The 25,266-nt window shown below is 41.1% G+C and overlaps 1 long non-coding RNA gene across 1 annotated transcript in view; it reads left to right on the top strand.

Annotated features, from left to right (window-relative positions):
- LOC130679496 (uncharacterized) overlaps positions 1-25,266 on the top strand; it is a 257,600-nt gene that overhangs the window by 19,084 nt on the left and 213,250 nt on the right. The window lies entirely within an intron of this gene.

Genomic DNA, 25,266 nt, shown 5'->3' on the forward strand with positions numbered 1-25,266 from the left:
GGTGATTAGTGGGGTTGAAAGCTAAGATGGGCAGAATACCTGGAGAGACTGAGATTCCAGCTGCTTAAGGAAAACAGGGATTCATATCCAGCTGAACTGGGTGGACAGTCTGAGAGACTTCCTAAAAGTGAGAAGGCAGCTAAAGGGACAAGGATTGCACAGAGCTTACTACTCAGGAGAAACGACAGGTAGACAAATTGTTCAGGTGCACTCTGCCCAGCAGGTTGGGAGCTTTCATGATCTTCAGGTGCTTCATCCGACTGGCTAGCTACACAGCTCCAAGACCCCCCACCATGGTACACAGCCTGCTGCACCTTCCTCCCAGCCAGCCCGCACCTGGCTTGGAAACTGGCAAACACTGCCCTGGTGTCAGGCCAGCCAGAGGGAAGCACTGCCTACAGGAGCTTCAAACGCAAAGCACAGAGGCTTACACATGTGTGTTCAGTCCACTGGTTCTGGTAGTGGAGATGGGCATAGCAGCCAGGAAGCAGGAAGCAGCTCTTTCCTCCCCCCAGGCAACAGCATGACTCCCGTGCAACCCCTGACATCACTCCAGGGGCTGAGCAGCTCCACAGAGTAGAGCTTCTGGACAGTAGAGGGTGCTACATACAAATATGAAACATCAAAGAAACCTGGCTCAAAGCAAAATCTCAACACCAGTAAATGAAGCAAGTGAGACTGTACTAATAAATATTCCTGAAAGAGATTTCAAAATAAAAATTATAAACATGCTCCTGGAGGTACAGAAAAACATTCAAGGAACAAATTAAGGATGGAGATCCAATCATTGAGGAACAAAATGAAGGGTATTAAAAGCAGCTTAGATATGGTAGAGGAGATGATTAATGAAATAGAAATTAGAGAAGAGGAATACAAAGAAGATGAAGCACAGAGAGAAAAAAGGATCTCTAGGAAGGAAAGAATACTGAGAGAATTGTGTGACAAATCCAAAAAGAACAATATTCATATTATAGTGGTACCAGAAGAATAAAAGAGAGAAAAAGGGATAGAAAGTATCTTTGAGGAAGTAATTGCTGAAAACGCCCCCAATCTGAGGAAGGAGATAGTCTCTCAGGCCATGGAGGTGCACAGATCTCCCAACACAAGGGACCCAAGGAAGACAACACCAAGACATATAATAATTAAAATGGCAAAGATCAAGGATAAAGACAGACTATTAAAAGCAGCCAGAGAGAGAAATAAGATCACACACAAGAGTAAACCCATCAGGCTATCATCAGACTTCTCAGCAGAAACCTTAGGGAAGGTTTCTGAACTCAGAAGTGAGTGGCATCATGTATTTAATGCAATGAAGGAGAAGAGCCTTGAACCAAGAATACTCTATCTGGCAAGATTATCATTTAAATTTGAAGCAGAGATTAAACAATTTTCAGATAAGCAAAAACTGAGAGAATTTACCTCCCACGAACGACCTCTACAGTGTTTTTCACGGACAGCTATAGATGGAAGTGTTCCTAAGGTTAAACAGCTGTCATCACAGGTAATAAAAGGGGATAGACAAAGAGTGCAGAATATGATATCAAATATGTAAAGAATGGGGGAGGAAGAAATGGAGGGGAAAAAAAGAACCTATAGATTGTGTTTGTTATAGCATACTAAGTGAGTTAAGTTGGACTCTTAGATAGTAAGGAAGTTACCCTTGAACCTTTGCTAATCACAAATCTAAAGCCTGCAATGGCAATAAGTACACACCTATCAATAATCACCCTAAATGTAAATGGACAGAATGCACCAATCAAAAGACATAGAATCACTGAATGGATAAAAAAACAAGACCCATCTATATGCTGCCTGCAAGAGACTCTCTTCAAACCCAAAGACATACACAGACTAAAAGTGAAGGGATGGAAAAAGATATTTCATGCAATAGGGAGAAAAAAGCAGGGGTTGCAGTACTTGTATCAGACAAAATAGACTTTAAAACAAAGAAAGTCACAACAGACAAAGAAGGACATTACATAATGATAAAGGGGTCAATCCAACAAGAGGATATAACCATTATAAACATCTCACTCTTCTTCTTCTGGTACCCCTATAATGCGAATATTATTCCGTTTGGATTGGTCACACAGTTCTCTTAATATATATAAAAGAGGATATATAAACCATTATATAACATATAAACATAGGTAGTAGCACCTACATATGAGAAACAAATACTAACAGAATTAAAAGGGGAAATAGAATGCAGTGCATTCATTCTAGGAGACTTCAACACTCTACTCACTCCAAAGCCAGATAAACCAGACAGAAAATAAGTAAGGAGACAGAGGCACTGAACAACACATTAGAACAGATGGACCTAACAGACATCTACAGAACTCTCCACCCAAAAGCAGCAGATTACACATTCTTCTCCAGAGCACATGGAACATTTTCAAGAATAGATCACAAAAAAAGCCTTAGTAAATTTGAAAAGATTGAAATTGTACCAACCAGCTTCTCAGACCACAAAGGTATGAAACTAGAAATTAATTATGCAAGAAAATGAAAAAGAAGATTCAGGCTCAAGATGGCAGTGTGCGTAGGGTGGCAGAAACCTCCTCCCAAAAGAATTTATATTTTTGAAAATACAACAAATACAACTATTCCTAAAAGAGAGACCAGAAGATTCAGTACAACAGCCAGGCTACATCTACATTTGCGAGAACTCAGCATCTCACAAAAAGCGTAAGATACAAAGCCATGACCTGATGGGACCTGAGCACCCCCCCCAACCCCAAATCACCAGCGGGAGGAAAAGAATCACAGTGGGGAGGGAGTGGAAGCACAGGAATACTAAATAACCAGCCCTAGTAATCTGCACTGGGAGCACAGACACACATTGCATGGTGTACTGGATATTAGAAAATGGAAAAGTAAAATCCAAGAGGGAGACAGCAAGGGGATTCCCACAGCCAGTTCCCCTGGGACAAATGAAAAGTGGGCGCTTTTTAAAAGCCTTAAAAAGCTGTTTAAAAGGGGGCCTCAAAGCACCGCACGGTGATAAGCAGACTGCCATTCATTCCACCCATCTGGCACTGCAAGCAAACTGGCTGACCCACCACAGCTGCAGAGCAGCCGGAGAACAACCCCACCCACAGCAACCACACAAAGTCTTCTCCCAGTGCACAGCTAACCAGGACAGGCAGCAGAAGCCAGATCAAGGTCTGGAAGGCAAGAAGGGGCACCATTCTCGCAGGAGAACACACCCATGGGGGCAGTGACCACACGCACCCGGAGTGCACTAGTCTATCCCGAGGGCTGCCCTACCCACGGCAGCTCAGGAGGTTATTGGAGGAACTGCTCTTTGTGTGCAAGTAGATGACACAGGCAGTGGTGAAGGGCAAGGTGACCAACAAGCATGAAGGGACTTTGTTCTCCCAGCTGACATACATGCCACCTGACTGTGAACACATCTATAGTCATGAAAAGGCAGAAGAATCTGGTCCAGTCAAAAATCACTCAGACAACCCGAGAGAGAGGGCCTGGTGAGATAGATATAACCAATCTTCCTGAAAAAGAATTCAAAATAAAAGTCATAACCATGCGGATGGAACTGCAGAGAAACATGCAAGAGCTAAGGGATGAAGTCTGGAGGGAGATAACAGAAATGAAACAATCAATAGAAGGTCTTAAGAGCAGAATGGATGAGGTGCAAGAGACTGTTGATGGAAAAGAAATCAGAGAACAGGAATACAGAGAAGCTGAGGAAGAGAGATAAAAGGATCTCCAGAAATGAAAGAATATTAAGAGAACTGTGTGACCAATCCAAACGGAATAATATTCGCATTATAGGGGTACCAGAAGAAGAAGAGTGAGAAAAAGGGATAAAAGGGTCCTTGAAGAAATAATTGCTGAAAACTTCCCCAAGCTGGGGAAGGAAATAGTCTCTCAGACCATAGAAGCCCACAGATCTCCCAACAGAAGGGATCCAAGGAGGACAACACCAAGACATATAATAATTAAAATGGCAAAGATCAAAGATAAGGACAGAGTATTAAAGGCAGCCAGACAGAGAAAAAAGATCACCCGCAAAGGAAAACCTATGAGGCTATCATCAGACTTCTCAACACAAACCTTACAGGCCAGAAGAGAACGGCATGATATATTTAATGCAATGAAACAGAAGGGCCTTGAACCAAGGATACTGTATCCAGCACGATTATCATTTAAATATGAAGGAGGGATTAAACAATTCCTAGACAAGCAAAAGTTGAGGGAATTTGCCTCCCACAAACCACCTCTACAGGACATTTTAAAGGGAATGCTCTAGATGGAAGCACTCCTAAGGCTAAATAGATGTAATCAGAAAAAATAAAATCACCACAAATAAAGCAGACCGACCAAATACTAACTAAAGTCAAAAAATAAAATCAACTACCCACAAAAGCAGTCAAAGGAAACACAAAAGAGTACAGAATAAAACACCTAACATATAAAGAATGGAGGAGAAAGAATAAGAAGGGAGAGAAACAAAGAATCATCAGACTGTGTTTATAATAGCTTAATAAGCGAGTTAATTTAGATGGTTAGATAGTAAAGAAGCTGCCCTTGAACTTTTGGTAACCAAGAATCCAAAGCCTGCAATGGCAATAAGCACATATCTATCAATAATCACCCTAATTGTAAATGGACTGAATGCACCAATCAAAAGACAGAGTAATAGAATGGATAAAAAAGCAAGACCCATCTATATGCTGCCTACAAGACACTCACCTCAAACCTGAAGACATACACAGACTGAAAGTGAAGGAATGGAAAAAGATATTTCATGCAAATAATAGGGAGAAAAAATCAAGTATTACAAGTGCTTGTATCAGACAAAATAGAGTTCAAAACAAAGAAAGTCACAACAGACAAAGAAGGACATTACATAATGATAAAGGGGTCAATCCAACAAGAGGATATAACCATTATAAACATCTATGCACCCAACACAGGAGCACCTACATATGTGAAACAAATACTAACAGAATTAAAGGAGGAAATAGAATGCAATGCATTCATTTTAGGAGACTTCAAAACACCACTCAATCCAAAGGCCAGATCAACCAGACAGAAAATAAGTAAGGACACAGAGGCACTGAACAACATACTAGAACAGATGGACCTAACAAACGTCTACAGAACTCTACACCCAAAAGCAGCAGGATACACATTCTTCTCAAGTGCACATGGAGCATTTTACAGAAGAGACCACATACTAGGCCACAAAAGAACCTCAGTAAATTTGAAAAGATTGAAATTTTACCAACTTCTCAGATCACAAAGGTATAAAAATAGAAATAAATTGTACAAAGAAAACAATAAGGCTCACAAACACATGGAAGCTTAACAACATGCTCCTAAAAACTCAATGGATCAATGACCAAATTAAAACAGAGATCAAGCAATATATGGAGACAAATGACAACAACATCACGAAGCCCCAACTTCTGTGGGATGCAGCGAAGGCAGTTCTAAGAGGAAAGTATATAGCAATCCAGGCCTACTTAAAGAAGGAAGAAGAATCCCAAATGAATAGTTCAAAGTCACAATTATTGAAATTGGAAAAAGAAGAACAAATGAGGCCCAAAGTCAGCAGAAGGAGGGGCATAATAAAGATCAGAGAAGAAATAAATAAAATTGAGAAGAATTAAACAACAGAAAAAATCAATAAAACCAAGAGCTGGTTCTTTGAGAAAATAAACAAAATAGATGAAACCCTAGCCAGACTTGTTAAGAGAAAAAGAGAATCTACACACATCAACAGAATCAGAAATGAGAAAGTAAAAATTGTGATGAACCCCACAGAAATACAAAGAATTATTAGAGAATACTATGAAAATCTATATGCTAACGAGCTGGAAAACCTAGAAGAAATGGACAACTTCCTAGAAAAATATGACCTGCCAAGACTGACCAAGGAGGAAACACAAAATCTAAACAGACCAATTACCAGCAATGAAATTGAATCGGTAATCAAAAAACTAACCAAGAACAAAACCGCCAGGCCAGATGGATTCACGGCTGAATTTTATCAGACATACAGAGAAGACATAATGCCCATTCTCCTTGAAGTTTTCCAAAAAATAGAAGAGGAGGGAATACTTCCAAACTCATTCTATGAAGCCAGCATCACCCTAATATCAAAACCAGGCAGAGACCCCACAAAAAAAAAGAAAATTACAGACCAATATTCCTGATGAACATACACGCAAAAATACTCAAGAAAATATTAGCAAACCGAATTCAAAATTACATCAAGAAGGTCATCCACCATGATCAAGTAGGATTTATTCCAGGGATGCAAGGCTGGAACAATTTCCAAAAATCCATCAACATCATTCACCACATCATCAAAAAGAAGAACAAAAACCACATGATCATCTGCATAGATGCTGAAAAAGCATTCGCCAAAATTCAATATCCATTCATGATAAAAACTCTCAACAAAATGGGTGTAGAGGGCAAATACCTCAACATAATAAAGGCCATATAACAAACCCACCACCAAAATCATACTTAACAGCGAGAAGCTGAAAGCTTTTCCTTTAAGATCAGGAACAAGACAAGGATGACCACTCTCCCCACTTTTATTCAACATAGTTCTGGAGGTCCTCGCCACAGCAATCAGACAACACAAGGAAATAAAACACATCCAGATTGGTAAATAAGAAGTTAAACTTTCACTGTTTGCAGATGACATGATATTGCACATAAGAAACCCTAAAGAATCCACTCCAAAACTACTAGAACTAATATCTGAATTCAGCAAAATTGCAGGATATAAAATTAACACACAGAAATCTGTGGCATTCCTATACACTAATAATGAACTAAAAGAAAGAGAAATCAAGAAAACAATTCCATTCACAATTGCATCAAAAAGAATAAAATACCTAGGAATAAACCTAACCAAGGAAGTGAAAGACCTATATACTCTGAAAACTACAAGACACTCATGAGAGAAATTAAACAAGATACCAATAAATGGAAACACATCCTGTGCTCATGGATAGGAAGAATTAATATTGTCAAAATAAAGCAATCTACAGATTCAATGCAATCCCTATCAAAATACCAACAGCATTCTTCAACGAACTACAGACAATAGTTCTAAAATTCATATGGAACCACAAAAGACCCCAAATAGCCAAAGCAATTCTGAGAAGGAAGAATAAAGCAGGGGGGATTACCCTCCCTGACTTCAAGCTCTACTACGAAGCCACAGTAATCAAGACAATTTGGTAATGGCACAAGAACAGACCCATAGACCAGTGGAACAGACTAGAGAGCCCAGATATAAACCCAACCATATATGGTCAATTAATATATGATAAAGAAGCCATGGACATACAATGGGGAAATGATAGCCTCTTCAGCAACTGGTTTTGGCAAACCTGGACCGCTACATGCAAGAGAATGAAACTGGATTATTGTCTATCTCATACACAAAAGTAAACTTGAAATGGATCAAAGATCTGAATGTAAGTCATGAAACCATAAATCTCTTAGAAGACAACATAGGCAAAAATCTCCTGATATAAACATGAGCAACTTTTTTCTGAATGCATCTCCCTGAGCAAGTGAAACAGAGGCAAAAATGAACAAGTGGGACTATATCAAACTAAAAATCTTCTGTACAGCAAAGGACACCATCAACAGAACAAAAAGGCATCCTACAGTATGGGAGAATATATTTGTAAATGACACATCTGCAAGGGGTTAACATCCAAAATATATAAATAACTTACATGCCTCTGCACCCAAAAAGCAAATAACCTGATTAAAAAATGGGTGGAGGATATAACAGACAATTCTCCAAAGAAGAAATCCAGATGGCCAACAGGCACAGGAAAAGAGGCTCCACATCACTAATTATCAGGGAAATGTAAATAACCACAATGAGATATCACCTCACACCAGTTAGGTTAGACAGTATTGAAAAGACTAAGAATAGCAAATGCTGGTGAGGATGTGGAGAAAGGGGAACCCTCCTACACTGCTGGTGGGAATGTAAATTAGTTCAACCATTGCAGAAAGCAATATGGAGGTTCCTCAAAAAACTAAAAATAGAAATACCATTTGACCTGGGGATTCCACTCCTAGGAATTTACCCAAAGAATATAATTTCTGAGATTCAAAAAGACATATGCACCCCTATGTTTATTGCAGCACTATTTACAATAGCCAAAATATGGAAGCAACCTAAGTGTCCATCAGTAGATGAATGGATAAAGAAGATGTGGTACATATACACAATGGAATACTATTAAGCCATAAGAAAGAAACAAATCCTACCATTTGCAACAACATGGATAGAGCTGGAGGGTATTATGCTCAGTGAAATAAGCCAGGGGAGAAAGACAAATACCAAATGATTTCTCTCATTTGTGGAGTATAACAATGAAGCAAAACTGAAGGAACAAAACAGCAGCAGACTCACAGACTCCAAGAAGGGACTAGTGGTTACCAAAGGGAAGGGGTGGATGAGGGTGGGTGGGGAGGGAAGAAGAAGGGGATTGAGGGATGTTATGACTGGCATAGATGGTGTGGGGGGCATCATGCAGAAGACAGGGTAGCACAGAGAAGGCAAATAGTGACTCTGTGGCATCTTACTATACTGTTGGGCAGTGACTGCAATGGGGTTTGGGGGGGAAACGATAACATGACTGAATGTAGTACACACATTGTTTTTTCATGTGAAACCTTTATAAGAGTGTATATCAATAATACCTTAATAAAAAATAATAAATAAATTAAATAAGTAAGTCACAGGTATGTAAAGTGTAGCATAGGGAATATGGTCAATAATACTGTAATAGCTTTGTATGGTGACACAGATGGTAATTAATCATGGTAAGCATTTCATAATGTATATGTATGTCAAATCACAAAAAAATTCAAAAGAAAAAATAAGTAATCTGTGTAGATATATTCTCCAAGAATGTAAATATTCTGGTCTTTAAGTTCTCACACAGTAATCTAGGATCCATAGGTGATTCTTACATAAATCAATTATTACTATTATGGCTGCAAAGTGGTAATTTCCTACCTCTTAGGCTATCAATATTTTTTAATTGGCATCATTTATTAGGACTGGAAATTATTTTACTCAAAAGTTTAAGCCCATTTCACTCACAGCCAAGTGATTTTCTTTTAAATCCTTAGCATCCTAAATCCCAAACAGCTGAAGTAACTCTTTGGCAGAGGTTCCTAACCTTCCCCTGCTAAGGATCTGCATTTGATTTTTCCCTTCCCAGCTCTCTTTTTCGTCTATCCCTAGGACTAAGTGCAGAGTGGAACCCCCTGACGGAGTAGGTAGAATGGAGAAAAAGGAGACTAGAGGCTGCTCACTCCATAGAAGAGAAGGAACGGCCACTGGTTGAGGTTCCAGCAATCAGCTAGCGGATGGACCAGGCGAAAAAGATACAAGATCAACCAGCAAACCAGAAGCAGCCAGATGGGGACCAGTTGTTTCCCTTATGAGGCCAAATGTTCACTAACAATTGCCCCCAAAGACCCATTGTGGATAAAATAAAGTTCCTGTGGCCAGGATTCTCACCTGGCCCTGGTTGACTAGCTCACTGCACACCTGTGGGCAATACATTGCTATAAAGAGCTCTGTCCAGTGCTCTGGGCACGACACGGTGGCACAGCTGCAAGGCTGCAGGAGAGCAGAGCAGAGGACAGAGGCCCAGAGGACGGCTGTGCTGGACAACTGTGCAGAGAGGCCCAGAGGACGGCTGTCAGACAGAGCGGCCCAGAGGCAAGAGACCAGCCTGCTGCATGCAGACTCGCTGAGTGAACAGGATTTTAGTGATTGACCTTCCATCAGGAAATAAAGTTGGGTATAACCCTTTCACCCCAAGAACATTTTGCTGTCAATTTCTTTGGTCACATTGATCCACAGCGAACTTGCCTGGTGCTGAAGCCCATTGGCAAGACACCATCCACCCAAGAACTGCTCCAAGATTTCTGGGGTATAATGTAATTGCATACTTCCAACATTGCCTGCCTGTTTCTGGGAGACTATTCTTATAAACAGACTAATTGGTTTCAACAATAAAGGCTCATAAGAAGTAGTATTAATAGTGAAACAAATGGCATAAATGGAAGAAAAAAGAAAAATACTTCACTATGATCTGGAAACACAAAATTATCTGGAATACTTGTTACTGAGGGAACATGAAACAGTTGAAATAATTAAGTACCGCCATTTCCTATAATCAACTGGGCTGCTCAAGCTATCAAGCTTTTTTCCTACTTGTCTCTTATCTTTTCTCTATTACTATTCCTCCCTTTTCAACCTTGTCAATACTTGTAAACTTAAGTTATCCAAACAAAAACACGAATAGCCCAAGGGGAATTTAGTTTGAAGATCTCTAACCAGTACACCATTCATTCACTTATTCATTCAATAAGTCCCCAACATGTGCCAGGTGTGTGGTGTGGACTCCAGCTGAACACAGTACTTCCTACATGTTAGGTGTGGGGCAGGTGAGACTGGTAGTTTTACTTTGACCACCCTTTGAGGCTCTACTAATTGGCATCCAGTTTCCAATAACACCTAACTTAGCAGCTTTCATAGACGTGATTCCATGTCCAAAAGCACTGTGCCAATAAAGAAAGCAGTGGTGCCAAGATGCCAAAAGCAGGCAACCCAGCGCCTTCCTTCCACTCACTAGTTTTAACCTGATACGTCCAGGCGCTCATCTCATTCCCTGCCCACGGTGACCAGATGCAGTCTCTGGCCACCCGCCAGCTGCCCGCTGGGAACGTGGCACGGAAAACCGACCAGTCAAGCCACTCTTAACACCCCAAGGCAAGCGCTCAAATCCAACCCAGAGCTCCAGGCGAACCTGGAACTCACTGCTCCAAAAGCTCGCGGTGCCTTGGTGACCGGGCTCCCCAAAGGCTGGCTCTGGGCCTGGGGGCACTGCCCCAAAAGGCTGCGATGACAGGCCCCGCTGCCCCGCAGCATCGCAGTTCCCCTCCATCCCGGCACACGCGCACGCCTTTCTGCCACATCGCTCCGGGGCGGGCTGCCAGGACCACCTGCGTCTCTCGAGTCCTGCCGGGCAGCAATGGGTGATGGACAGGGGGGCAAGGGACCCCTGGGGACGACGGGGGACCCCGGCCGCTGCTCCCGCCAGCCTGGCACAAAAGGCAGGCGACGCAAAGGGAAGAACTTCCCACCCCTGGGCCCCGCGGCCTCCCACCCGACCCTCCCCGGCTCCAGCGCACTTACTGCCAGTCGCCATGGTCCAGCTGGGGGCTACGGGGCGACGGCGGGCGGCTGGGGTACCCCTTACCGAGCCCGGCCGGGCGCGCGACCCTCGCCAGGCCCCGGCGCTCGGGCCCCGCGCCGCGCACAGCCCCTCCCGCCGCGCGCCCCCGCCGCGCCGCCCCGCGCCCCGCAGCGGCCTCCAGCCCCCGCGCCCTGAGAGCCGAGCCCCGCGGGCAGAGCAGTGAGCAAGGGCGCCCAGCGGCGACCCACCCGTTCGCTCCTCGCAGCGCTGTCCTCCCTCCTCCCCTCCCCGCCCTCCTCTCCCCGGAGACCATGGATGCAGCAACTGGAAAACGCAACCCCAGCCACGCCAGGGGCTCCTCTCCAGGCTACCTTGCCCACGATAGTCCCCACTGCATTCTTGTTTTCCTTTCACCTTTTCTAGTTTCCACCTCAGGCCTGACTCCCTACCTGCGGCTTGGGACCCAAGGGTCCTTGAGACCACAGGTGGTCCCAGCTGGACGGAGCAAAGCATGAAAACAGAGTTGATAGCGGGAGGCCACACTCAGCCAGGTGCCAGACATTAATCCTCTAGGGTGCGAGATCCGGAAACCCGCTCAGCACCTCCCTGGTAGGTTCAGAACTCTCCAATGTGAAAATAGCGCCCAGCACATAGGAGGCTCTCGGTAAATATGTTGGTTGGGTGAAGGGGATGGCTATGTGGCTGGAGGCCTGCATGAATAAATAGAGGACTGAATAAAATGGCAAACTAATTGATTGGACACTGACTGGATGAGCAGTTGATTGACAGATGACCACGAGCCAGATCACAGCCCTACCAGCTGACCAGGACTGGATCCTTGGATAAGGGGATCAATCTGAATGAGTGAGCTAGACCGTTTTTGTGCCTAACAAGCAGTTCATGGTTCAGGAGGGCTCTCAGCTGACGAGGTCTGTAAAAGTTATATGCATCTTCTTGAAGTCCAGAAACCAATTTTTGAGGGACTCTTGGTATATCAGGGGTCAGTGGTACATGAGACCCCCCAGTTCCTTATGTAAAGAATCAAATGGCTCAAACATAGGTCCTACAGCTCCTGGCAGGCTTTTTACTTCTTACAGAACCAACTTATTTGATGCGTTGGGATGCACATTCAACCCAGTCAGTGGGGATCCCAGTGGGAATTAGCCCAGTCGTGGGCTAGACGCTGAGATGACACCCCAGGGTCTGAAGGAGCTCCCTTTTGACTGTGTGGGCCAAAGAACAACCGAGAACAACACAGGAGTCCTTACTGAACAGTCCTCAGAGCCCAGATGAGGGGGACGTTGATGCTCTGACTGGGCTCCACGTCCAGAGCCAGTACATCTGGACTGGGACTTGGTGGCATTGGTTTTTTGTTGTTTGTTTTTCATATTTGTCTGTTTTTAACACAAGTGATTCTGAAGCACACGTCTATCCCACAGAGAACTGGCTCTTTGGTCTTTCACAACAGCCCTCTGTGGTAGGTGCAAAAGCAGTAAGACTTGATATGGATTACACAGGGAAAAGGGGGAAAAGATGACCCTGGAGTTTTGAAGCAATTTGAAACTCACAAATCAGAGGTTAAGCTGGTTTGGGGGTGAAGATGGTGAGTTGGGTTTGGACCCATTTGAAGGATCATTAGAACATTTATAAGGCTCTTTATTCATTCATCGAAGTTACTTTTCTAAGAAAGAGGAAAATGTTAAGTTCAATAAATGGTTTCTGAATGACCGACCTGTTAAGTGACAGATTTATCAGCCTGGAGCCAGATGTCAGATGCGAAGGGGCTGAGGAATAAGGAGATATCAAAGAGTTGAAGGCCCCAAATGCAGATAATTCTCACAAAAAGTTTCTAAAGGCAAGGAACAAAAGGGGCTGGAGAGCTTCCAGGGAGAGCAGGATTGAGCTAAGACTAGTTTCTGTTTGGTTTTATTCAGATAGAGAATTTTTTTAGCAGGAAAGATATTTCAGTCAACATATTCATGTATGTAAAAAGAAAAAAAAAAAAACCTGTTCAGCCCAAGTCTCCATTCTCTCTGTTGTCAGGAAACTTGATTTTAGTCAGTTCAGGGTAAACTCTGTCAGTTCAGGTTTTTCTTAGGCAACTTATTTTGCTCTCCCCACTTTTTCTTGGGGTTGCCTCCAAGTTGGAGGACAGGGTTGGGTAGCATCAGCGATGGTGAGATGTGTGTAACCCTCAGGCCCATGTCCACACTATGATGGACCTCTCTCTTCTGTCTGGACTTTGGAGGCCACCAGACCTCCTCAGTCATGGGTGGCCCCCAGCCGTCAGTCCACAAGCGCACATCCACAGCTCCGTCCTCTCATCCACACCCAGAGCCACTCCAGGGCTGAATTTTTCTCCCGGACTTTCCCATTCCTCCTGCAGGAGAGTATGACTATTTGCCCTTGCTCTTCTGAGGAAATGGGGAAATCTATCTGTGAAAGAGTTCTCAGGCCCTTTTTTAGCAAGCCACACAGTCATTCCTTTCTAATCATTCCCCCATGTGGTGGTGAAAGGGAACTCTGCATGGTTTGCCAACAAACCTTAAATATGACATGAGACAAAGGTCCCCTTAGGTCTCAATTTCCCCAGCCTCTCTGCAAGTTCTATCATCCACCAAGTTCTTGGCAACAGGAGTGGGAGGAGTGGGTATAGGATGTTTGCAAGTACATGTACCTGCACAGGGGCAGCTTAAACAGTAAGAACATATTATCTCATGTAGCAAGGAATCCAAAGGTGGATGGTCCCGTGGTGTGTTTAGCATCTCAGTGATGTCAGTGAGAACTCAGACTTCCCATCTTCCTACTCTGCCATCCGCAGCCTGTCAGCAGCTGTTCTGCTCATGACCACACTAAGACAGCTCGCTCAGCTCAGGATGTCATAGCCTCACCTGACACTCCACAGGTTAGGGGAGAGTATTCCTTCTCATCCCTCTCTTTTTAATCAGGGAAGACAATCTTTGTAAAAAGTCCACAAAATCCTCCTCCATCTACTCTAGCCACAATGGAAGCTGGAAAAGCAAGTGTCTGTGATTCTCAGCTTCTGTGACAGGAGGTGGGTCCTGCTAGCCAGGAAGACAGGTAGAAAGGGCTGATGGGTATACCATCAGTGTTTGCCGCTGTCTTCTCACACCCCAGTAGAATCACAACTCATTGCTCCTTTATGATCCCTCCAGTCTCAATGGCTGAGGAAATCCATCTCCTAAGGGGCCAGAAAATTGACTTTAAAAGTGGACCTTATCTTCTGAAAGGCAAAAGCCAAGAGTTAAGCTCCTTTTGTTCTCTACATAACATAATGCTGTGGATGCCAAGGTCTAATTAGAGAAGGGGAGACCCATGTGGGAAATGAAATTTCAGGAATGAAAAATACGTAAGTCAGTATCAAGCTAGGATTCTCTAGCACAGTACAAGAGGGAAGAAGGAGGCATTGGAAAAGCAAATCTAAACTACAAAGAGAGGCAGAAAGAGGTGTTAGATAAGAGTGGCTGACATCACCAGTATAGGCAGAGTTCCACCTTAGAAAGGCCCAAGTTCAATCTCAGAAACCTAAGTTGATAAAAAAGAAAGTGATGACAGAGAAGACAAGTAGTGATTCTACAGCATCTTACTATGCTGATGGACAGTGACTGTAATGGGGTTTGTGGGGGGGACTTGGTGAAGTGGGGTGCCTAGTAAACATAATGTTCTTCAGAAAAAAAAAAAAAAGTGATGATGCCAAAGGATTTTGTGGTTGGAAGAGGGAGATTGAGGGAGTTCAGGTGTGCTGTGTGGTCCCCAGGTTCTCTGTGACATAGAACATTTGCTTAGTTGCCAAGGAGGAAGGGAGCAAAGATGAGGTTGAGGGCTTGCAAGATTAGCAAAGGTTTTAAGCTGCCTCCATTAGGAAGGTGAGAGGAATCTAAGGGATGAATAGAAGAGAAGGACTTCGAGCCCACAGTGAGGACCGTGGGTGCACAGGAGGCAAGGCGGCCATTTGGAAGCTTTCTCCAAAATCACTGGAAAAAGCAGGGGGACTTGAAGGCCAAAACAGGGAGGAATTCTAGGTTACTTGATCCCTCAGTAGCCAGCCACAGGGGTGTGGGAGGACAAAGTGAAGCCACACGAGAGTCAGGTGGTACTGGAGAATATAGAGGGCCCCAGGGATCTGGCAAATTGTTGGCTTCTAGACCTGTATTTACATAAAGGGGGTGGGGACAGAGAAAGGACAGGACCCAGAAACTGCTTACCAAGTGTTTGAGCTAAGGTAATTTATGATGATTGCAGGCCCCTTCTGACTCATTATTTGCCGTAATTGAGATTCAAATGTCACCATCCACGTTGCTTGAGTCTATTTCCAGAATAATACAGGACAAGTACTTCTTAGACACACTGTGTGGAAACTACCATATAGGCTCTCTGACCCTTGGCCAATGACCACATCCTGTTGTTGTTATCAACTCTGGCCATAAACCAGAAATGGGCACAGAGAAAGGTGAGAGGCTGCATTACCACAGAGACCATCTTGGGTTGAAATAACTATTGCTTTCTTTGTTAGAGTAAGTGAAAATAAAAAAATTAATTTAACTGTGATTAGCACATGTAGCTTGTGAGCTAATGAACATTTTATCTGACAAGAGAGGTTTTATTGTTCTGTGGAAAATTTGCTTCTCATTTTCATTCAGTCTCTCATCTGTCCTAAGCCTTTAAATTCAAATACTTCAGAACATTCAAATATGACATAGATTATGGTAAGAAACAATAGCCAATAGGTAATAAATAGCATCATGTTCTAAGTTAACCCTTGCACGTCACACGAGGAATGGGCAGAAGAAGTAAGACAGAGCTAGTCAGGTATAAATCTAGTCTGGTAAGTGGAAGAAAAGGCCTGGATCATGGCCCTGCAGTTTGATGCTTAAAATTCCAGCACTCACTGGGAAGATTCAATGGCTTAAAATCAGAAAACCATGGCGTTTATTGTTGCCTGTTTTCCACTGCAGGTTGCGTCTTAGTTGATCCATGCATGATGCAAGTAAATGTTTAAGGAATCTGTAAAGTATGAATTTTGAAGTAAGGAAAAATAACCAGTCTCAGGAAAAAGTAAGAGAATCTGGACACAAGCCAGACAAATAGGTCAAAAATCATTTGCTGTGTTGTTCAAAATTCTTTATGAACACAGCATTAATTTCTTTTGAAAGTCATTGCTTTTTGAAAGTACTTTTCAGCAGTCATTAAGAAAAAGTTAAAAAGTATGCAATCACCTCATTTCAGAAAGTAATACAGTTATAGAAATAGTACTAAAAAAATCTCAAGCAACACATACTCACCCTGGGGTCAAGTATGCCTGGAGGAGGGAGAGTGCATGGGCCAAGGAAGGCATCCTAATGGTTTTCTACGTTGGCCAAAGGTAAGCCTAGGCCTGCATTCACCAACTATGGGCCTCAGACCACCTGGCCCAGAACCACCTGCAGAACTTGTTAAAAAGGAAGATTCTCAGACCCCAGACAGCATTTACTGGATCAGAAGCTGTAGAAATGAGACCCTAGATCTGTAGTTAACTGACCATGCCAGGTGTTTCCAGTATAACCTAAAACTGGAGAACTTCTGACCCAAGAAACAGCAGGGTAATAAAACCACCTGGAGCTCTGGAATTTCAGTCCTGGAGTTCCTTCTTTAGTCTTCTCCATCTAACAATGGAAACAGAAAGTATTGATAAGGTGCTAAATGCTGAGAATTCTAGCACTAGAAAACAAATTCAGTGTTAACATTTTTAATAAATGGCTCTTACTTAGATCTAATTAAAGACATCCATTTAAAAATTAAAGTCCATTCTTTTTCTATTCTTCATAGAGACCTAGTCACAATTCTCAATCATTAATTCCTCATATGGTAATAAAAAGCTCCAAGAGTTATGGGATCACATAGCTGCTTTTTTGCTCCAGGCTAAGTAACTTCAATACTTTGTCAAATGCTTGTTTGTTTTAGCTGAAATAATAAGATATGATTTTTTCAAAGCTGTGTTTTATTTAAGGAGTAAACTGTTGGACAAGGAAGGTTTACGGCTACCAAGAAATAAAACATTTCACTTTACCTGTTAGTTTGTTTTTTCTATTTGACACAAGAGAACAGAGCTGGGTAACTATAAGTGAAATGTAAATTTTAAAGCACTGATCTGCAATATTAATATATTTCAAGTTAGAATACAATTTATGGGTTTAGTAAATCATTTCTTCTATCATTCTCCTTAGTTTTATTTTCTAACCCTTTAAACATCTTGACCTCTCAACCTTGTGCTCCCCTCACTGAGCCATTCTGTCCGTTCCCAGGCAAACTTCAGCATAGAAAATTCCACTTTCCATCCGCCCTGCATCACTTCCAACTTAATCTGCAACCCACCTCTAAAATTTGCCCTCCGTCTTAATCCATTTGGGCTGTTGTAACAAAAATACCATAAACTGAGTGGCTTAAACAAACATTTATTTCTTACAGTTCTGGAGACTGTAAAATCTAAGATCAAGGCACCAGGCACTTGGTGTCTGTTGAGACTCTGCTTTCCAGTTCAGAGAGGGTCATTTTTTGGCTGCATTCTCACAGGTGGGAGGGGCAACAGAGCCCTCTGGGGTCTCTTTTATACTGGCACTAATTCCATTCATAAGGACTCCACATTCATGATCTAATCACCTCCCAAAGGCCCCACCTCCTGCACCATCACACTGAGGATCAGGTTTCGATACATGAATTTGGAGGGGACATGACATTCAATCTATATAGCACCCTCAATAAAAGCAGTGACCTCCTAATTGCCAAACCCAAAAGGTAATTCTCAGTCTTTATAATATACTGCTGCATATGACACTACTTATCACTTGAGATTCTATTCCCTTGGCTTCTGCAACACTTCATTTTCCTAAATTTCCTCCTACATTTCACATCATTATCAGTAGTTCTTTCCCAAGGCCCCTCTCCTCTGCAGATTGCACTTGGATTTGATGCTGCATCCTCAGTTCATTGTCTCATCCGACTCACTGCCTTGGTATCCTATCATCTGCCATGGTCTCAGCGGCCAAGTCTTTGCAATACTCATGCACTCTCCTGAGATTCAGACTCATGTGGGGGTTAAAGTGTAGGCTCCACAGCCAGAGGACATGGGTGCAGTAACGGCTTCATCCCTCGTGAGCTCTTGAGATCTTGGGCAAGTTACTTACCATGTTTGTGCCTTTGTACCCTCTTCTGTAAAATGATGATAAATTAATACCTCCTGGGATTTCCATTTCTGGCAATATGACAAATCAGATTATTTTCAAAAGGCATTCTCATTCTTCCTGGATAAATCACTACAAAATCATTTTAATGAATCCCTGTACTCACTAGAAAGTAAGGAAAATTGCAAGGGTAAAAAGAAAACAATGAACTGAAACTAGAGCAGGAGGCTATAAGTCCTAAGGAAGTAGAATAGAGACAAGTGAAACAGAGTTGACATGGAAGTCCTGCCATCAAGAGAGCAAACTTGGAGCCTAACATGAACCACCAAAGACTTTAGAGGATCCAGAACGGTAGTGTTCCTGGATCATAGCAGTAGCAAACATGTTCTCTTTGAAGGAAAGCATCCCAAAGTAGACCTGTGGAATTCCCACATGTGAGATTCAAGAAAATATCAGTGTCAAATAAAAACCACCATGAGTGAGACGAAGCAGAAACTACAAATTATTGAGTTGTTGAACTACAGATACTGAAATTATCAGATAGAATGTAAAATAATTGCTTGAAATATTTAATAAAAGGTGAACTTAAAAAATTGATCAAAGAACAAGAGTATCAAAAGTATCTAGGCAGATATAAAAAAATCTGAAAAATGAAAAAAACAAGTAGAAATTAAAAACTGAATGGATAGAACCATGGCCTGGCTTGGACTTAGCTCCTCTTGGTGCCACAAATTTCAGCCTAGAGAGGGCTATCTGGAAGCCCACACCTGCCTTGTTTTATTTCATGCAGTCAACCAGACTGTATAAATTGCCAGAGGTACTCTCCTCATTTTATCAAAGTTGGTATCAGAAAAAGTATGTAAATCCACCAAAAGACAGAGATTTCTGACTGTACAGACCTAATTATGATCACATAACATTTTCCCCCCACTTCTACATTTTTCATTTCCTTCTCTGAAGCAATGAGTACCAGTTACAGAGACCCAGAACCATTATAAGGAGATATAGCCCCTAAGTCTGTGGAGTGTAGTTTTGTAAACGAACTGCATTTATAAATATAAGGGATTTTCAGAAAGAAGGCTAATAGTTATTTACTGGACCAATATGTATGTGGGTAATTTTGTTTGTAATTAGTATTTGTTAGGTGTCAGTAGTAACAGTAAAGAAAATAAGCTGTATCTTTCGAATTGTTGATTAATCTTTAATTGTAAACAGAATGACTTTCCAGACATTTAGTCTCTAAATAAAGGACAGGGTATTTCATTTTTAAGTGCAATAGTAAGAATTTGTGCCTGGAAAAATTTATAGGCAACTAGTTGAAGTTTACAGAGAGAATAACTTCAGCTAATCAAGTGTAATAACATGATGTGTGAAGTTAGCAAGAGGGGCAATCTACCAATTATGCTCCAAGAAACTAAGAAATAAATCAACCATTAAAACATTTAACAAAGGCAGAAGAGTTAACAATTTGTGAGACTTCAGAAAAATTCATTTCATTTAAATTATACACTAAGAAGTTCAACACATCTTGTGGGTGCTTATTAATTTCTTTTTAAATTGAAGTATCATTGATATACAATCTTATGATGGTTTCACATGCACATCACAGTGGTTCACCCAAATTATCAAACCCTCACCCCCTCTGTTGCGGTCACTCTATCAACACAGTTAAGATGTTATGTCATTACTTGTCTTCTCCATGCTGTACTGCCTTTTCTATGACCTACGTATATTGTGAGTGCTAATTATAGTGCTCCTTAGTCCCCTTCTCCCTCCCCAACCTCTCCCCTTTGGTAACCACTAGTCCCTTCTTACTGTCCATGAGTCTCCTGCTTCTTTTGTTCCTTCTGTTTTGCTTTGTTTTTATACTCCACAAATGAGTGAAATCATTCAGTAGTTGTCTTTCCCTGCTTTATTTCACTGAGCATAAAACCCTCTAGATCCACCCATGTTGTTACAAATGGCAGATTTCTTTTCTTTTTATGGCTAAATAATACCCCATTGTGTGTGTGTGTGTGTGTGTGTGTGTGTGTGTATATATATACCACATCTTCTTTATCCATTCATCTATTGGTGGATACTTAGGTTGCTTCCATATCTTGGCCATTGTAAATAGTGCTGCGATAAACACAGGGGTGCATATGTCTTTTCAAATCAGGGATCTGGTTTTCTTCTGGTAAATTCCTAGGAGTGGAATTCCTGGGTCAAATGGTATTTCTAGTTTTAGTTTGAGGAACCTCCATATTGCTTTCTAAGTGGTTTAACCAATTTACAATCCGGTCAACACTGTAGGAGGGTTCCCTTTTCTCCACATCTTCACCAGCATTTGTTTCTTGTCTTTTGGATGGCCGCCATTTTACCTGGTGTGAGGTGATATCTCATTGCAGTTTTAATTTGCATTTCCCTGATGATTAGCAGTGTGGAGCATCTTTTCATGTGCCTGTTGGCCATCCATATTTCTTCTTTGAAGAAATGTCTTTTCAGGTCCTCTGTCCATTTTTTAATCAGGTTATTTATTTTTTGGGTGTTGAGGCATATGAGTCCTTTATATATTTTGGATGTTAACCTCTTATCAGATGAATCATTAATGAATATATTCCCCCATACTGTAGGATGCCTTTTTGTTCTGCTGATGGCATGCCGTGTGCTGTATGTGTGCTGTATTGTGGAGTATAAATGTTCTGTGCTGTACAGAAGCTTTTTAGTTTGATGTAGTCCTAGTGCTGACTTTTCTAAAAATAGTTAGCTGAAGTTAACATATAGCCCAATTAATTAAGTACTGTGGTAGTAAAGTATTTGAAACAGCCTATGGATAATGTAATTATATGAAGACTTTGTGTTTTCGTTTTTATTTATCTTAAAAATAAGACTCCTATTTATCTTATTTATCTTAAAAATAAAGTCTCTTCCCAAGTCTTTGTAGGAAGACTGGTGCATATAAAAATATTATCCTCAAAGCATAATCTGTAATAAGCCTGATGATCAGATGATCAGGCTTCTTAGCTTGCAACCAAAAGCAAATTAGTAACATAATCTGAGTATTCTGTAGTGCTTAGCATTTTGGGAAAATTAACTTCTTTGAAAAATCAGGATTTTTAATATTTTAGAAGTACACCAACTTCTTTGAAGCCATTAGGTTAGTATTGTTACCTGTGGAGTTGCTACTATTCATCCCTGGGATCGTGTCTTGAGGATGACAAGAATGAAGCTGACACACATGAGTACAGAGCAACCAGCAAAGCTTTTAACGAATGAAAGAGGGCAAGGAAAAAGGATCCCGCTGACTGGGAGGGGTTCCAAGGGTGGATGCTGTTAGAGCTGCAGTGTCTAGAGGTTCATGAGCACAAAAAGGGAGAAATTCACATGATTGGCTAAGGCTGTTGCTAGCGTCAGACTGGGGTCAGAAGACTCACTTGTTTCTCAGGCTGAATTTTCCAGGGGGCGTTTGTTTACTGTGAAGCCTTGACCCTAGTTCCCTCCTGATTGCACCTTACCAGGGCCTTGAGCTCTATCTGCCTGCATCCCACGAACACCTGCCTCAGTATGACACTTTAGGTCACATATCACTTGGGTGACCTAAATGACTTAATAAACTCCTAAAGAATACTAAGTAGAATCTTGGTACCTAGGAGACACACTGGGCACAAATCCACTGGTGAAGGTTCAGTAACTTCTGGGTAAATAGGAGGCTATCCTCTCATTCCTCTCTGTGATAAAAATCTGTAAGGGATGCAACCCTTGAAAGATGGAGAGATCCATATTTGTACAACTTCACTCTGAGTGCACATTCCTGTCCATAGAACAGGAAAGGCAGAATTCAGGCAGAAAGCCTTAGTCATACCTAAGCAGTCAGAGATGGAGTTTGGGCTATCACGGTGCTTAGGTGTCAAAACAGGAAATCCTTGAGGAACAATTATAGAGAGGGCAACACTAAAATGCAAGGCTAAGATCTGTGGCCTCAGATCTTAGGCTGCAAGCAGAGCAAGAACTCCAATGATTCAAGGGCAAATAAACCACCGGAGAGCTGAAAATGGTGAGCGGATGTTTCAGCAGCTGCTCACTCAGGGGTCTCCTCAGTTCAAAGTTCAAGCCCCACCAGGATAGAGTGATGTGGCACTTTAGGCTTTCTGTGAAAATTTCAGAAGGGCTGCACCTTAGAAGTAAGTCACATGCCAGGATTAAGATATTAGGCCTAAAGCTAAAGACAAAAGACAATTAGGTCTACCCTAACAAAGTCTACAACCAAACCTTTACAAGTTCAAGATGTCAGTAATTTAACTGCTTTCTAGAACAGAGTCAACCCTTTAGAGGTAGATAATAGAATCCAGAATCTCTAACATGTATCATCACATTAATAAAAAATTACTAGAAGAGAAAGAAGTAGGAAAATGTTACCCAGCCAACAGAAAAAAATCAGACAATAGAAACACATGCACTGATGATGCCAATGTTGGAACTAGCAAAAACTTCAAAATAACTAGATTAAGTATACTAAATTATCTGTAATAAAAAAGACAGATATTAAAGACAGATAGTAAAGAAATGGAGAATTTCAGAGGAGATATGAAAACTATATAAAAGAACCAAGGGAATATCCCTAAAATTGAAAAATTCAACAAAAAATTTTAAAGTTATTGGTTGAGATTAACAGCAGATTGAACATATGAGACGAAAGGACTTGTGAACTTGAAAACAAGTTAAAAGGAATCATCTACTCTTCAGCCTGGAGAGAAAAATTATTGGGGGAAAAAAGCCACAGTGACCTGTGGGACAGTATCAAGAAGTCAACACACATGTAATTGGAGTCCTAGAAAGAGAAACGTGCAGAAAAACACATACAATATGCTGAGAAAACAAACCATAATAGGCACATAATATCAAACAGCTAAAAACTAAAAAATAAAGAAAAAATCTTAAAAGCAGCAAGAAAAAAGGTACATCATATACAAGGGAACAACAGTAAGAATGAAAACTCACCAGAAACAATGAAGGCTGAAGACAATGGAACAATCTTTAAAGTGCTGAACAAAAGCTGTCAACCTAGAATTCTAAATCCAGCAAATACATCCTTCAAAATGACGATGAAATAAAAACCTTTTCAGACAAACAATAGCTGATAGAATTTTTCTCTGACACAACTGAGCCACAAATTAGTATTAAAAGCTCTTCAGACTGAGGGAAAATTATCCCAAATGTAAGCATAGACTTACATGAAAGAAAGAAGAGCACCATAAAAAGATTCAAATGTGGGCAAATGTAATACATTTTTTATTTTCTTTTTTGTTTAAAACAGGAATAAAAATATATAATGAGGTTTATAACATAGAAGTAAAATATGTAACAATATCACAAAAGATAGAAGGGGCTTTAAATGGAATTATATTAAGTGAAGGGCATATATCCCTATTTACTACAGGTAAACTTTTAAGTCACAGGTGCACATTATATTCCCAGATGAATCCAGGCAACCTAATCCCAAGCAAATCTGACCCCTGAGCAATTCCTCTTAACCACTGTGCAATGCTGCTCTTTGTCAAGTGAACATTTTTGCCACTGCTTGATTACAACTTTGCAATGTTGACAATAATGTATAACATTATTATCATTTCAATCAAATTATGAATGGACTGATAAATCCTTAAGATTCTGAAGGCCAGTCCTGCTCACAGACTCTTCGAAGGAAAGCTGCCAGAGTTGGGTCCTTCCACTTAATTTGCTGTAAACTATGGCTTACAATCCTGCTACACTGGCCAAAGTTGATTGTACCAAGGATCTACGTTCTAGTTAAGGGCAGCTATCTTTTGGTTGGACAGAAAGGAGGCCAGAATGACCCAGTAGAATAATCTCTGCTCATTCAGGTGGCTCTCTTTTGGATTATAACTAGTAGAGTCCATCAGACCCTCTTTAGGAGACAGTTAAAGCAGGAGAGGGGGAAATGTGCAGAGAAAAGATGGAAACACATGCATATTGTGACTATGTAGCAATGGATATCCATTTCAAAGATGAGCACACAACCTGGCCACTGGAGCTGTTGTACTCACTACATGGCAAAGAGCCATTTTTTTCAACTTTAAGAAACTGTGCTTCTAATGAGATGGCCACTTTACTGTCCTCTGTATTCTTAAAATAAACCTCCACCATTTAAGATAATGTGAATGGGCCTTTGTTCCTTGCAATCTAAAGAAGCCCATTCAAACATACCTTTTAAAAAAAATCCAGACCTGCAGTATACAGCACATTAAGACAAATACTTCAGGCATAAAACAAAACAAAACACAAAAAGGGGTTATACAGCCTGAAGCTTTGCTTTCGCATTTACTTTAATAAAGAGAATTTTTTAAATGTTCAGTGAAAATAACTACATAGTTGTTCAAAAGTTAAATGAAAATGTGAATAGTTAAGCACCCATGAAATCCTCTTAATGCCATTAAAAAAGCAAGCATTCTTCAATATGTAATTTAATTCAGGAATCAGGGTAAAAATAACTCTATTTTCCTAGGCTCTTGACATCAAAGCTAAAGTAATTTTCAGCTCATAAAGTTCTTTTTTTTTTAAATAAAAAACTTTTTTTTTTTTACATCGTTAATGTATAATTACTTGAACAACATTATGGTTACTAGACTCCCCCTATTACATAAAGTTCATTTTTTTTCATTTTTAAAGATACCTCAATTAAATATATTTTCTCTCTTTAAATACAGATGAAATCTTTTTTGACATAACCAAAATAGGCCATTAGGAAGAGGATATATATTGTATAGCTAATTCAAGTAGAAAAAGGAAACAAACCATACATACTCCTTAAATCGTCAGTTGAGCCAGGAGAGCGCTATCTCATATCAATCTGAAGA

Source organism: Manis pentadactyla, chromosome 11 (genome assembly GCF_030020395.1).
Source record: "Manis pentadactyla isolate mManPen7 chromosome 11, mManPen7.hap1, whole genome shotgun sequence".
Lineage (NCBI taxonomy): Eukaryota > Metazoa > Chordata > Mammalia > Pholidota > Manidae > Manis > Manis pentadactyla.